The sequence below is a fragment of the Venturia canescens genome, chromosome 8 (assembly GCF_019457755.1).
Source record: "Venturia canescens isolate UGA chromosome 8, ASM1945775v1, whole genome shotgun sequence".
NCBI lineage: Eukaryota > Metazoa > Arthropoda > Insecta > Hymenoptera > Ichneumonidae > Venturia > Venturia canescens.
In genome coordinates, this window is record NC_057428.1 from 18,273,431 (window position 1) to 18,288,721 (window position 15,291).

At 44.0% G+C, this 15,291-nt stretch overlaps 1 protein-coding gene and 1 long non-coding RNA gene across 2 annotated transcripts in view; one reads left to right on the forward strand and one right to left on the reverse strand.

Annotated features, from left to right (window-relative positions):
• On the reverse strand, window positions 1-5,585 carry LOC122414998 (uncharacterized). The gene is made up of 3 exons (XR_006261841.1): window positions 5,442-5,585; window positions 3,657-4,247; window positions 1-28 (listed from the first exon to the last, which is right to left on the reverse strand). It is a non-coding gene; the product is annotated as an uncharacterized lncRNA (long non-coding RNA).
• A 7,748-nt stretch (window positions 5,586-13,333) lies between these two features.
• The window catches only part of MICAL-like (protein), a 28,332-nt gene continuing 26,374 nt past the window's right edge, over window positions 13,334-15,291 (forward strand). The window contains exon 1 of the mRNA XM_043427126.1: window positions 13,334-14,001. The gene's annotated coding sequence lies outside the window, so the exon portion shown is untranslated. The remainder of the gene's footprint in view (window positions 14,002-15,291) is intronic.

The window sequence follows — 15,291 nt, forward strand, 5'->3', positions numbered from 1 at the left end:
CATCACTCCAGTCACCCCCGCACGCCCACTGTCGAAACAATAAAAATCACAATCATTACAAAATCGTTCGGCACTTTATTGAAGAATAAAAAATTCGAGAATAAAATAAAATGAAAGATTGGAGAAAAACTGCGAAAAATTCAGAGCCACGAATGACGCGCCCGTCGAGAATTGCAATCGGAAAATGACGCTGAAGTTTCCAACGTTGGAGTTCAACGAAATGATCGAAAAAAACTCTCCAATAATTCCAGTAATTCTCCTATTTTGTTCCCTGCTAAATTTGCGATTCGTAGTTTTTCAAGCTGCACCAACGATTCGTGAAATAAAAAATTGGTGAATTTCAAACGTTTTTTTCGTTCATTTCGTTGGACTCCAACGTTGGAAACTTCAGCGTCGTATCGGAAATATGTTTTGGGCTGTCAAACTTCCGTTTCGTGAAGTTTTATGACACTGAAGTTTGCAACGTTGGAGTCCAACGCAATGATCTAAAATAAAGCTCTCAAATAATTCCAGTAAATCTTCAACATCGTTTCCTGTGGAATTTGAAATTCGTAGTTCTTCAACCTACACCAATGATTCGTGAAATAAATAATTGATGAATTACAAATCTTTTTTTCGTTAATTTCGTTGAACCCTAACGTTCCAAACTTCGGCGTTGTGAAGTTTTGACAGTTCGAGGCCCTCGAAGAAGTTGACCGAGTGCTTCCTCAAAAAACGATGGAACCGCGCGGCACAAGATTTTAGTGAAACTAAAACGTCTGAGCCGCGAGAATCGTGGCGATCGAAAGTTTCGAATTGCCCACGAGCTTTTGACAGTTCGAATTTCTCCGAGTGGATTCAAAGGCGAAAGACCTTGCGAAAAAAGCGTATTCAAAAAGTGGGAAAAGTCGTTCGAGCATTAGAAGAAAATGTGAGAAAGAACGTCAAGAAAAATGGCCACGGAAAATCGAGACGGAAGATGTTTTGAAACTGTCAAACTTCCAGTGCCTTTGGTCCGACGCTTCGGCCCGATTTCTTCGAATTTTGGCAGTTCTCATCGTCGAAATCTCATTTCTTCGAGTCTGACAGTCCGAAACGTCAAAATTTCGCTCCTCTCCGAATTTTGACAGCCCGAATTTCGACCGTTCGAAACTTCCGTTTCTTCAAATTCCACCACTTCGAATCTCCCAAAACAAATCCCAAAATAGGCCCTCCCAGGACGCGCCATTACGCCCCGAGAGGTCTTAAAGAATCCTCCACAGCCGGATCCTCGAAAAAGTTCGAAAAAGTTCGATAAAGTTGCCCGAATAACCTGAACGAAAACAAACAATTCCCACACCGCGTACCGATTCGAATCGAGGCGCGCCTGTCGCGCGGCAGCCCGACGAGCGTCCGCGTAATATTCGGCGCGGTGGTGCCCCCTGGCAGAGCTCCGAGTAGCGCTCGAACGTTTCGCGCGAGCGTCGCGCTCAAAATCCGTCGAAAAAATCGTCCTCTAAAAACAGTTTGAAAAGGGTCGAGAAGCCCCCGGCGAGAGGCTTTGAATAACGGAGGGAGTAATTAATTTGTGCGCGATGATCGAACCGGAGTGTTATTGAGCGGGTGTATTGTGAGGCGAGAAAGAATGGGAAATAATGAAATTGGCTGGCGGGAGCGTCTGGTGGTGGGGCGCGGGGCGCTCTTCCGTCGAGTCTCATTCGTCCTCTCCCAGTGAAATAAAGCGGAAGAGCTTTGATGTCGCGGGACTAATAAGTCGCATCGAGAATCGTAATGGCAAGAATGGAGAGCGGGGACGAGGGTGGAGGAGGAGAAAAGGAGGATGGTAAGTAATCGCGGGATAATTGAGAGGTCTGAACAAAGGGGCCCGGGCGGGGCTAAGGCGGGAGAGAAAAAAGTGGAGAAAAGGGGAATTTTGTCGTAGGCCGGCCGCGTATCGATTCCGTCTTGAATATTCCACTGAAAGATTCAAGTAATTATGATTTGTTAAACATGATGAAAGCCCGGTTGAGAGTTGCAATGCAGACCTCGCTCGCTCTCCGGTCTATAGCTCCGCTCGGACTGGCAACGGGAGTTTATGCAGAGGCGAAATCGTCTTCGGCGTTGTCCCCGTTCGGGTTCGCACATCTGGAGTCATTCCCAGCACGACGATCGCAGCGGCAGCGACGCTGGACTTGACTTAACTGAGAGTTATAAACCGAGGAGAGATTCCCCTCTGCGCGCCGCCTCGTGCCAACACTCGTTGGACGTACGTGTATGAAAATACACGAGAGTAACCGCTGTGCGCGCGTGTCTGCAGCGACGTCCGTGTGGCATCGCGTGGATGTTCTCGATTCAAGGATTTCTGCTTGTTGAATACGTAATGGAGGATGCAATAACGAGCGCTGGGCTCACGTGAACCTCGCTCTCGCTCGCCTGCGCTTCCTTCCATCGCTGTTTATCGGCTCATCGATGCCTTCGAATGCCGTCGATTATTTAATTATTGATCTATTTATTGGGAGCTCCGAGGCGAGGACGGAGGTCGAAGCGCGACGGATTTATGGCGACGGGAAAGGAAATTCTCGGGGATGAATTTAGTTTTACTTCAGGACTCATCGGTTCGCGTGGTAGTTTTAAAATTCCATTTCTCTTCGTTATTCATTCATTCATTCATTTCTCCAGAGATCGAACGCCCGGGACGGAGGCTCGGAGGAGGAGAGAATTCCCTCGAATTTTTGCCTCGAGAGAAATTTTTGCGCCGCTGCCGCGGGCACGTTGGTCGCGCTGAAATTTCACACCTTTTTTCGACCTATTTTTAGCCCGAGCGCGGATTTTCTTATGCGGAGTTTCATTAGAACCGGAGCGATGCGATTGGGGATTTAATATTCGAGGACTCGTTTGAATCGGGCTCGGAAAGCACACGTCGGCGGAGAGTTTGCTCTGGCTCCGGGCGGCTGACGGCTCGCTGACCGTAATCACTGCCGGGGATACTCGAACTTCCATTTCGGATTAGCGGGCCCGAGGGTTTTCACGGTAGCGAAATAAAGGGCGAAAAATATTGGGAAATCAAGCTTTTATGGATTTTTATTGGAAGGCAGTTTTTTCGAATTTCTCCTGATAAAAAATCGGATGAAAAAAAGCCACCGTAATGCAGCATGATTGTTTGATTAATGACGCGTCGAACGCGGCGCCTCGATTTCGTCGTACTTATTGGTCAACGGCGCACGAGCTATCGGTCAACGTTTTTGACAGATACGCTCACAGGGGAGAAAAGAAAAAAGGATAACGCACGAAAAAAGGGAAAGAATTGGAGCGAGAGAGATATCGAGGGCCGGAGAAGGCCACGAGAAATGTGTGCGGTCGATCAGAGGCTCCTAAATGGGAGAGGGTCGCTTTAACCCTCTTCGGCACGAAAGCCAGTGACAACAGAAGCGATCAGTGGATTAACCTTGTGTTTCGCCTCACCATTCACGCGGATATTCATTCACAAGGTTTTCGGGCTTTTTTTATCTTTCCTCTCGAAGCTGTCGACGCTTTGCTTCATTTTTTGCTGATTTCTCGTCAGAAATTTTCACGAGGACAGAATAAATACGTGGAATGAAAGAATTTGGAAAAAAAAAGAGAAAAAAAAAAGGATTCTTCGCGTTTCCCAAAAAAAAAGGGCTTTTTTGACGTTTCTAAGAAACAAGATTTTTACTTACTCGACGAGTCAGGGCAGCCGAGCTTCATGAACGCGAGTTTGTTGGCCGATCAGGACATCCGGCCTCGGGACAAATCCCCGAGGAGTCGTCACTCCGGCACCACGTTTTGGCACCACCGAACACCGAATATTTAAGAACGAAAATAACGCTTGAAAAATCAAACATAAGACAGTCGTCAAGGAGTTTGAGCGCGGACAATGCCTCAGATATTGGAAATAATGAGACGAGAGCACGTTGTATGTTCGACGCACAATGACACTGACACACGGAGAGACAACTTTATTTATTCTCTTTTGATCACGCACGCGAAAGTTCAATATCGCGGTCGTTCGCCACTTGTACACGTGAATACAAGCATATTCGTTGGGGTTTATGTTTCGGACAACGTGTACTTTGTTGTATTTGTTGGTATAAAATCAGAAATCAATGAAACACTTAAACGACATATTATTATCTTTCCTCGTCCTTTTCTTCGTTTTTTTTCGCGTATTCATTTTACACGTACTTGACTAACTCGGAGGCGATTATTTTCACGAATTTCATCGTATTTATGAGTGCGGAGCTCGTTAACGAATATTGGTTAATTGCAGCCTGTCAAAAAGAGGGAAAGCGATGATGGGGCAGATCGATTTTTCGAATGACTGGAAGGAGAGAGAGGAAAAACATTTTTGGAAATAGTATCAGCGAGAAAAAGGAACGGAGCGATCGGCCGAACTTTCCGTCCGAAGTTCGTGATCGAGAAACGGGGACAGGCCTCTTTTATTTTTTCGTCGAGAAAGGGAGACGAGCGAGGACAAAGACGGAAAACAGCGCGCACGCACCGAACTAGGATAGGGACCGAGCGCGGGAGTTGGATAAAGAGAAAGAGAGCGCGAGAGCGAGAGAGAAGGGGGGAAAAAGCTCTGGCACGATACCGACACACCCCTCCGCGATTCGACGCGATAAACTCGACCAGCCGCGTTTCCCTATCTCCGATTATTCAACACAACCTACACGGACTGGGCTCCCACTCGATTCCACCTTCTTTTTCTACATCTGACATTTTTCGAGAATCCCCATGAAAAGAAAAAAGTTTGAACGAAACAGAATCACGACGTCGTAGAATCACCGTCGCGGAAGAAATATTCCTATTTGTTTCGTCTACCAAGATGAAACTAAGAAGAAACTGCACGAGTGTCAAAATATTTATCAATAGGTCAAAAAGTATTATCGAAATCCTTTCTCATTATGATATCGACGCCTCCGCTTTTCATCACTATTTTTTGTCACATCGAATCCACACTTTAGATCGCGGCTTCTCGTCATTTTGGGGGATGACACTTCTCGTTCGAAAACATTATTTTTTAAAGCACTTTTTATTCGAGTTAAAAAGAAAATGATATTTTTAAGCTCGCGAATAAAAAACACTCGTTCTTCGATCCAGTATTCTTTTTTTTTTTACGTCAGTACGAGTTAGAACGCTTTGAAACGCTTCAACGAAAACTCTTCACGATGACAGGTGGCAAAATGGTCGAGTTGCCAAACAATCTCTCTCTTTCCCTCTCCTTCTCTCTCCCTATCTTCCGCCTTGTCTACGTCCTTCATGATACTTTCTCTCTCTCTCTCTCTCTCTTCGTCTCGACTTTCATAGATTGTTGTTAGTTTTTCCTCCCCCACCCTCCTTCGTCCGCTGCTATCGACTCTGCAGCCTTAAAATGATTCGAGGATCGGAGATTGACGAAAGGCGTGAATAAAAATTTACGGAATAAAGAGAGAGAGCGAGAACAAAGAGCTCGATGATTTCACCTTGAAAACGATTTAAAAGAAACGTGACGAGCGCAGCCGTTTATTTATTTTTCGGTTCTCGTTTTTCCGTCGTTTTTTCGATTTTCGCGACGGTCTTCGTTCGCCTCGGAGGCTGACACTCCGGAGACATGTCGGCGCGCAGAGTCCCCGAGCCTCGACGCAGAAAGCTCTCTTTCTCTTACTCTCTCGCTCTTTTTCTCTCTCAGCTTTCCCGAATCGGGGGTGTTCGGCGCCCTTCGGCAAAGACCGCCTATTCAGCACGAGTGTAACGCTACTAAACGCCGCTAGGCGGTGGCACCGTCGATCCCAGCGGTGCTCTCGAAACGGGTGAAAACCTGCTGCTTCGGCGCCGAAAGCTCGCTACTGTACTAGAAACAATCCTGTCACACTTTATACGTATACGTATAAACAAACAGTTATGAACCTGAATTCTCTCACTCTCAACTCTCCCCGTAGATTGATCGCCAACACCAATTGAATACGCGTAACTTTTATTAGAATAAAAAGATTTATTCATTCAATCTGAGTTTTCACTCGCGTTCAATCACGCTTTTCGTGCCTCAACGAATTGAATTCCAAGTCGATGTTTTGCTCGATAAATATCCCACACCAAAAAGCCTTAACGGACTAGAAAAATGGGAAAATCATTGTCCGAGGTAAGCTCGAATTTAAGAGCATCATTTGTTGAGCTACCGGCGCGTCTGACGCCAGGATCATCTCAGGGATCGTTGACAAATTTGATTTGGATTTGAGAGGATGAAATTGGTGGTAAAAATGGGCGAGAAACGTGAGAATATTGTGGGAGGGTTGAAATGGTAAGAGTTCGAAAAGCGGCTAAGGGTGGAGAAATAAATAGTAGAGGGCTCGGGGGTGGTTTCGGGGCAAAGGAGAAATGAGTCTGCGGTCGAATAGTAACCGCTGCCGGCACTGCCTCGTCAGCCTGTGCCGCTACGACGGCTCGAGGTGGTTTGGTGGTGGGGGCGAGGCGCGGGGCTCGGGGATGGGCTGACAGAGCTTGAATGACATTGGTCCGGAAGGGACAGGAAGGGGGAGGATACCAAGAATTCTGTCAACGTGTGAGCCGGGGAGGAGGGGACGGGAGCTGGAACGGAACAAGGACGCGCGACGATAAAGGTTAGTGGGAACGATCAGAGGGACGGAGAAGGAAGAAAAAAAAAGTGTAAACAGGCTCGCCGCGTGAGCGGAATCTGACAAAGTTCCAGGGACGACAAGGATCGGGAAGAGATTAGAAAAATAAGAAGAAACAACAAAGAAGAGAAAATCAAACGAAGCGTCTCGAGAATACAAAGAGAAATAAATTGATCGATGAAATTAACCGCAACGAATTACTTTTTCGAGCCAAAAGTCCCATCAAAATGACAGCCCCGAAAAAATCTCCGCTCTCTTTATTATGAAAACGATTCTTGAAATCGTTCATCAATGATGCAATCATTGAATCGGATAACGAAAACAATTTAATATACGAGACGAATCACACGGAGGGTGAATTCCAACGAGCGGTGGTACTCGTCCCGGACAAGATAACCATTTGTGATTCAACAGAGAATCAGTAACTCAAAGGTCGCAGCGAACTTTCCTGCAAGGTCTTACGCAGCGTGCTTCACATATTCCGAGAATCGCGTTGGCAGGATTCCTAGCTATTTTCAGAATTTCTCAAAATGAAATTCCCTCGGAAGATGCTTTCCTGGAATACAATTTCGAATTCATTTTCGACGGAGATTATATTTGTTGGGTAAATTCCCTGAGTTAGAATGAATATTACTAGCGAATTCGTTTTTTCCATATCGAAATATTACAAATTTTTCTATAAAATATTTCTCTCATGAATATTCACATCGCTACTGTAGAAAAATGAAAATAGAAAGCTCGAAATAAATCCTCGAGCGCACGAGCTCGTTCAAGGCTCCGCGATCTTCAATCCCTTCAAATATAATTTCATACGTATTTTTTATTGCTGTTGCGATACCGCGGCGAAGCTGTTGTGCGCGACGAGGGCGTCGCGGCGTAGTAATCCGGCGTCGTTTTCGAGCCCCAGCGACAGCTACCCCGTTATTCGCGCATTCGCAGTTGAGCCTTCGACTGATATCCTGGGGACTTATTGATCAGCGATCGGTATAGTATAGTTACGGTTCGCGACACGAGGCGTGTTTCGCAGCCTCGTGTGCGTGCCCTTCCCGAAACATCATTTTTGGGACTAATAATACCGTTGTATTTGCATTGAGCGTTTGAGCATCGCGAGGAATAATTTAGAGCATTTTCAAAGGGCGATAAATATCGCACCGTAGAACAGAGTCTCTCGAGCGAAACGATTTTTTTTCTCATCTCGTTATACTTGGACACGCGAGGTAAAATCGAAAAATGAAGTTTACGAATCTTTTCAACACAGTCGAACGCAACGTTTGATCGCGAAATAACGGTGAAAGAAAGAATTAAAAAAAAAAAGAACCGAATGATGAATCGAACAAAAAACGGAACACCAAAGTTTCGTAACAGAGTCACCGGAAGGTTATTTTATTCTGGAAAGGTCCTCTCCGTTTCGTGCGTTGTCGCTACATTGTGTTTGGCCGTCCATTGTTTGTCCAGCGGTACGAGCGGAAGCCGATCGAACGACTGACGAACGTGAACTGTCTCACTTCCGCCTCAATCCGGCTTTGCTTGTCAAACACCTCAAACACGCACCGCATCATGCAATTTGCTCCCAGGGGCTTACGATTATAAACTTCTGAGAACAACAATAGGCTATATCGTGTGCTAGATGCGTCGTTTGTCAACAGGTGGCTCTGCCGTCGACTCGATCTTCCGAAATTCATCCGATATTTTTGCGCTCGCGTGAACAAATGTGCACAAATTACTGTTCCGTAGCTGTAAATAGTCAGATTCGAAGGAACGAATCGATCGAAGTTTTCGAAAAGAAATTAATTTTGTATTTATTTTGTGTTTATACTGCGGGAAAAGTGCTGTCGAGTGGAGCAACAAGGGCTTAACCTAAAAAACATCGGTCTAAAGTTGAATCGACACGCGAGCATTTCAAATGAAATGATAATTATGATGGAATATGATAGGAAGGAATAAAACGTCGACTAAAAATTAGATGAAAAATAAAAAATATAAATATGCGTATAAATAATAAGCGAGTTGCGGACGAGGCGAAATTGACGAGACAAATTGCACGTGCTTTTCCTCGAGCACTTCTTTCTCGTCTTCTTCGTGTTTTCGTGATGTCGTCGTCGTCGCGTCGTCAGGTTCGCACAGGGAAGGCGTAGTACGTCGTGTGAATGACCTCTTTGCGATATATACATATATATGTGTATTAAAAACATGGTGCAATCTACGAGAACAGCTATGACGTCCATGTTTGTACGTTTGTTGCTCGTTTTAGTTTGCACACACGGACGAAGAAACGGGCTTGTGTGCTCGGGCTCTCGCGCACCGGGAAGCGGAGAAAACCGGCAACGAATCAGCGAGGCACACATCGTCGTTCGTCAACCCAGATAATCCACTTATAAGGCGTATCAATACGTACGGACTCGCGCGCACTTGTCCCCGTATGGAATATTTTCATAAAAATCGAAGACTAATCGATCCAGCATTGGTTCAATATCCCGAGAGTATTTTCTTCGATAAACGACGAGCACGCATTTCGATTCTCGCGACGATTTTCGTAAGATTTTACGATCGAATCGATTTTGAGGTTATGCGAGTTAGCGAGTTAATGACACTTCCGAACGGAAGAATCGATGCGAAAATAAAGATAAAAAACACTAGTCAGCACGCTCAAAGCAGTCCGAAAATTGTATCCAAATACAGAAAATCCTTCAGAGTTGGACGAAGTTGCGAATAAAAATTAATTTCAATGTAATACGAGTGTTATTTTTAGAGCTGACTGCTCTGACGAAGGTTGAGCCCATATTTGACTGTTTCAACGAACAACTTATCGGTCTCGCACGCTCGCGCGCTCTAAAGTGGAAAAAGTACGCGGAGAAAAAGGGAAGAGAGATACTCGAGGAAAAGAGGAAGGTTTCGGAAGTCGTCGCGTGTGACCGTATCGAGGTTTACGTACGAAGGTCAAACCGATAACTTTTAGGTGTGATTCACCGTCGATAATACACACATCGACGAGTAAATTAAATGAAAACACAATCGGATCGAATTCGTTGTTATATTTATGCATTAAATGGTTAGAGAGTTAAATAATTACGAAAAATTATTAAATTCGACGGATTTATTCGTTTTCATGATTCCCTGTTCACTATTTGAAAACGAAAGCTGTCACGAGAAAGCAACGAAAGATTGACACGAGAAACTTGAGAATAAAAAAAGAGGTTATGATCGATCATTGTTTGACTTTTATTTTCTTCGCAACCGGCTTCACCCGATAAGAATCTTATTTTATTTTTAATCAGTAGAATCCATCGCTGAGAGAGTGTACCGATGATGCACCTGCTGCATAAAGTTGAGTCTGGTCTCACACATAATGGGAAACAACTTTCACTGTGGGCTGTGCGAGCGATCTCGAGGGCGTCTGTGAGCGCGATTCTTTCTCGCGTCGGACGAGCCGGGAGCGTGTTTTTTCTCTCTCCGCCCGCGCTTCGATTCGCTGTAAATAAATTATTTGACTAATTGCACGCGCTCAAACTTTTCGAATTTCCTGTTTTCAATTATCCTCGAATAAATGGATCTGGAGATAGCACGAAAAGCGTAATCAAACTTTCGCGTCCCGAATAAGGAGTCGACGCCCTCTGACGGAAGAGAATTGTTCAGTTCTCGATCTCGAACAATAGGCGAAAAAAGCAACTCGGCGTCGACGAAAAAATACAAAACTTTAGTGCGTGTCCGAACAAACAATGGCGCACGTGCTGCCATCTCGGGCGCGAACCCAACGAAAATAAAAGGCGGGATAACTTTCACCGTTTTTGTGGCAAACAAAGGGAGCAGCGACGAAAATCATTTTCTCTCCTCCACACTGTACACACTCCGGGGGAAGCGCGATGAAATTTTCGCGCGCATCGTAACACGCGAAGTGTGAGTGACTCGGAAAATAAACAAACGAGAAAAAAAGCCAGAGAAAAGATAATATTGAAATAGAGTTTATGAGAAGTTCGTGTTCCTCGATCTTTTCTAACCTCACAATGTTTTCACTCTTCATTCCCAACGTGTAAATACCGCTTCGCCGTTACCGCGATATATATATGCCCATCCTCTTTCGTCCACATTACACGTACGTATATACGCTCAATTTATTCTTAGATTATCGAATGTCTCGGAGGTCTCTCGTTACAGAATTTGTTATTCTTGGATCGATCGATTGAGAGTGCACCAGAAAAGCGTACTCAAACCCACCCGAGAGAAACGGTTGTATTATTCACGTTCGATTATTTTCGACACGTTGCACAATATTGAAGCGAAAAAAAAACACATTTTCAGTTTTCCAGTACACACACGTGGACTAAGGAAAGCATTTTTCTTTATTAAAAAAATACAGTTTTATCTCGAGTAATCAAAGTAAATACGAAATCAGCAAAATTCTTTCAGAAAAATGACACTTTTGGGTAGAGGAGTTAACGGTAAACGGTTTTAAAAAAAAATACGAAAATCAGCCATTTTATATCGGTCGCTCTGAGAAGCTCCGCATAAAAAAAATAAGATTAAGCTAAATTCGATAATTCTCAACTTTTCTCATTTGTGCGTTTCTTAATCGCGTTTAAAGCACGACGTGACAATCACCTCGAGTTTCTTCCTTGCCCCCTTAAGATTAAAACGATCATTAGGATGTCCGTCTAGACGCACTCGTCACTGTTGAAAAGACTCGGCACTGCTCAATTGGCAATTTACTTCGTTAACTACCGTCCGAGAATGGTGTAACGATATCAGGACTTTGTGGAATAATGTATTTACGAATAAGTGTAAATGTTTTTACATTTTTCTCGTTAATTGCGTGTCGCTGGTTTTGCGATCGTAATTATTAAAAATAGGAGAAATCGTGAGCTCGTTGCAGATTAATCGAATATCGATAAATTGCTGGAAGAGTTGATGGAAAGCGAGGAATTGTTGGGATAAATGATCCAAGTGACAGCCCTCGATGAACGGTTGCTTCGCTGTGCTATTTTTACATCGTAAATTTCGTTCCGCAACGAAAAAAGTGCTCGTCGGTTGTAAAAGCCTCGGAGAAAAAAAGGAGTTTGCCAAAAATTGAAAGAACCGTCGAGCGCCCTCTTTCCCCCGTAAAAACGCTCGAGATAATGTGTGCGCTTAAAAGGGCTCGAAAGTTTTGTATGAGCCTAGTCTCTGTGAGAGAGGTAAAGCATTCTTTTTCTACGAGCCGCGGCCTCCCCTCGCCCTCCCCTTTCATTCAGCCTCGTGTGTGCTCACCGACGAGATTCGAGAGAGAAAAAGAATTTCTGCTCTCATTATTCCCTCGGGATTCGGAGCGATGTGAGGGAAAAAAATTCAAAAGTGATGGAAAAAAATGAGACACATATTCGAATTGACGTGTCGCAATGATTTTGTTTTGCCGCATGAAAAAAAGTGGAAATCTTTTTCGGTGTTTTATATCGTTTGTTCTCGCAGGGTTAAAACAAAAATTGAGGTTATGCGATCGATCGAATAGGAGTTACGTTCGAAACAACGTTTTTATTTGTTCGTAGATTTCGGTCCGTTTGCTCAACCGAAGCTTCCTTTTTGCTCGGTTTCAATATTCATATGAAAAAATGCATAAAAAAACGAACGCTAATGGTTTAATGCGCGTATGTAAATGTATTTCAAACATCCTGTGTCGCGTCGTACGGACGTGAAAAGTAGCGCGCAATAACGGCTCGCAGATTATACTGGAAGCGCGCGCTATCGTGGTTTTGTTTCATCTCGTGTGCCTCTTTTTATTGTCTCTTTCATTTTTTTGTCATTTTATTTCCCTACGCAGATGAGACTCGAAATCACGAGGTTATTCTCGCTTTATTCTCTACCGTGCGCTGCTGCGGCTGCACGCACTTTTAGTACTTACAAGACGAAGCGAGCCGAGCGAAGCAAGAGACAGCGCGGCAAGGCAGTATAACAGGTAGAAGTGGTTCTTCGTGTCGCAGCAACTGCTTCGACATAGATTCTCCCATCGCTTCTCTCTCTCTCACAACTTTTATGCTTATAGTATGTTTGCATGAACTTTCCTCAAAAGCCTGCGCTCTCGCATTCAACGACGAAAATAAATGAATCTTTTTCATCGCATTCTAGAACACACGTACCATTTTTTTCAACTCTGTAAATTCGTTGAAAATACCTCCGAATAATCCCGCTCCATGGAATTCCAGTGTTCGTCATATTGCAGTTGCGTCGATTCATGTATAAATTACATAAAAACGGGATGCGGGACACGTTGTGTGGACGGAATTGATCGTTGGGTATTTTTATTAGAAAAATTTTACGATTTTAGAATGTGTCAATTGATTGGATAGACAATAAAAGCACTTGCGGGACTTTGTAGTTGTTGGTGGAAAAAAAATAGATGGACGGTTGGAAAAATCGACGAGTCAAAAATATGGATACGTAATCCGATGAATCAGTGGGTAAGGTAGAAATCGAGGGTAAAAAAGGAGCGTACACGTGCGAACGGGTGAGCGCGTATAGGAACGAAATGAGACCGGGCGGGTCCGGCGTGTCGCGGTTTTCGTTGGGATTCGGTTCGGTTGGGTTCAAACGTGGCGATCGAGTGGGGGAATCCCTGCAGCCGAGTGAGTCCACGGTGAGCTGCGACGACGAGGAGTGGGGAGTGCGGCGCGGTTGAGCGTGTTGCCCACGTTTGAGCGCGAGAGGGCGGGAGGGGCGGCTGCGCGTGTAGAAACGTAGCTAGCACTACTCGTGGCGTCTCAGTCGCTGTTTCGCACGCGCGTAGCCTGTTCGTGTCGTGTGTTTTGCATTTACAAACACACACGGCGAATTGCCACGAAAATTTATCGAATTTTCATAGCCCCGCGTGTTACTGTTTACGATTTTCGGTTTTCCGGTGCTAAAGCAAGTTGAGACTCGTAGAACTGAATCGACTTTTTGATTAATTCTCGTTTAACGCAGCCTGACAAATCAAACAGGTGTGTCTGACGTTTTCATGTCGAGTTTGACGTGTTTTTGGAATACTCGAAAAGCTACTCGACTTTAGAGACCTCGTAAAAATCGTGGAAACGCTCAATTTTTCAAACATGTGATTGAAGCATTGCTGGGCCACTTTTTACCAGCGTACTCGAATTCATCGATTTTACTCGCGTCGGTAACTTGACAAAGGACGAAAAAATAAACACGTTTCCATATCATTGACAGTGTGCAGTGGTTTTGAACGAAAGAGAAACAAGAAGTAGCGAAGGACGTTTACGAGTTGTTGCAAAAAAGTACACACTTTATCGAAGTCTTTGCTCAGAGGAAAAGTCTCGGGAGAGTTATGCAAAAAGTGAAGAAGGGCTGTGTGAGAACGTAACGGCATATATTGAAAAAAGGGGCTGATCCGAGGGACTACCGTAGCTCCAAAGCCCCGTATACAGGGGTCATACGAGTGACGTAAAAGGTAACGGACGTTTTTCCTGTGAGAATTTTTTTCATAATCCTTGCATAGTAATTACCATTGAATCCTAACCTTACTTAGTAATTACGAATATCCGTTTAAGTATACGGATGGAGTTGTTCATTATTTATTTACATAGCAATGCAAACGATTTATTTTACAATGGTTATGATTCACACGAATGTAGATTGCGACAACCGTAGTTCTATTCCACAAATAGAATATATCCTTCTGCCATTTTATTTCGCATGCAAAACATAATGAATCGATAAATGTCGCGTGCACGCTCGATTCGTCGAACTACGAAATATTCGTGCTTCAGAGACGTTGAGAATCACGTAGCAAAGTAGGAATTGTGAATAAAAATTCTAGACGTCTGGGAATTCGCGAAAGCTTCTAACCGTCAAAATAAAAAATTACGTCGATACGAATAGAGCAGAATAAAAAATGCGATGTTTGTAAATAGATTACGGCATGAATATAGTATCGAGCAAAGTATGAATTCGTATGCAAATGAACGCTGGCACTTTTCTGAATCCTATTTTTTCGTTGATTGTTTATTTTACGGGTTGAGTAAGATTTGATCGACGCCGTTTGGAAGCCGGTCGTGAGAGAGAGAAAGAGAGAGGATCAGATGCGTCCTTATCGCAGTAAGAGCACATCGAGAATCAGAATTCTTATCAATACGAGTGGCCCGTTATACTCTGATTAATCGACTGTATACTTAATGCGTACACCAACGATGTAAATGACTCATTTCCCGGTTGAATCTTCCACATTTAATCCCATCGGACGTGGTGAATTGACAACATACATTTCCCTCCAACTTTCATTGTAAGCAAACTAAAGACTGTCAGATCGATCAAGACATCAGCGAATCGAATCCTAATGAGTTCCAACCGTGAAAAATCGTCATACGAATTACGCGAAAAACGTAAACGCCAAAAATCATTCCAAATTACCAGCGGCGGTCGAAACTGCAGGAGAAATCAAAGATGGCGTTGCGTCGAAAATTTTTGCATCACGTGACCGCTTCAATCGTATCGTCGATTCTCTCTTTCTCGCAGTGTGAACTTAACGGCGACACAAAAACCAAAAAAACATTTTTCTACCATACAAACTAATTTCATTAAATATTCTTTCAATTCTCAAACCTGCCAGTTATTTCACGTAAACGACCGTGCGAGCCCCCCCCCCCCACCAGGTTTTTAATTGGGCCCGTTATTATTATAAAAATAAAAAAAAATTCTAACGATTCCCCTCCGTATATCTCGATCGTATCAGTATAATAAA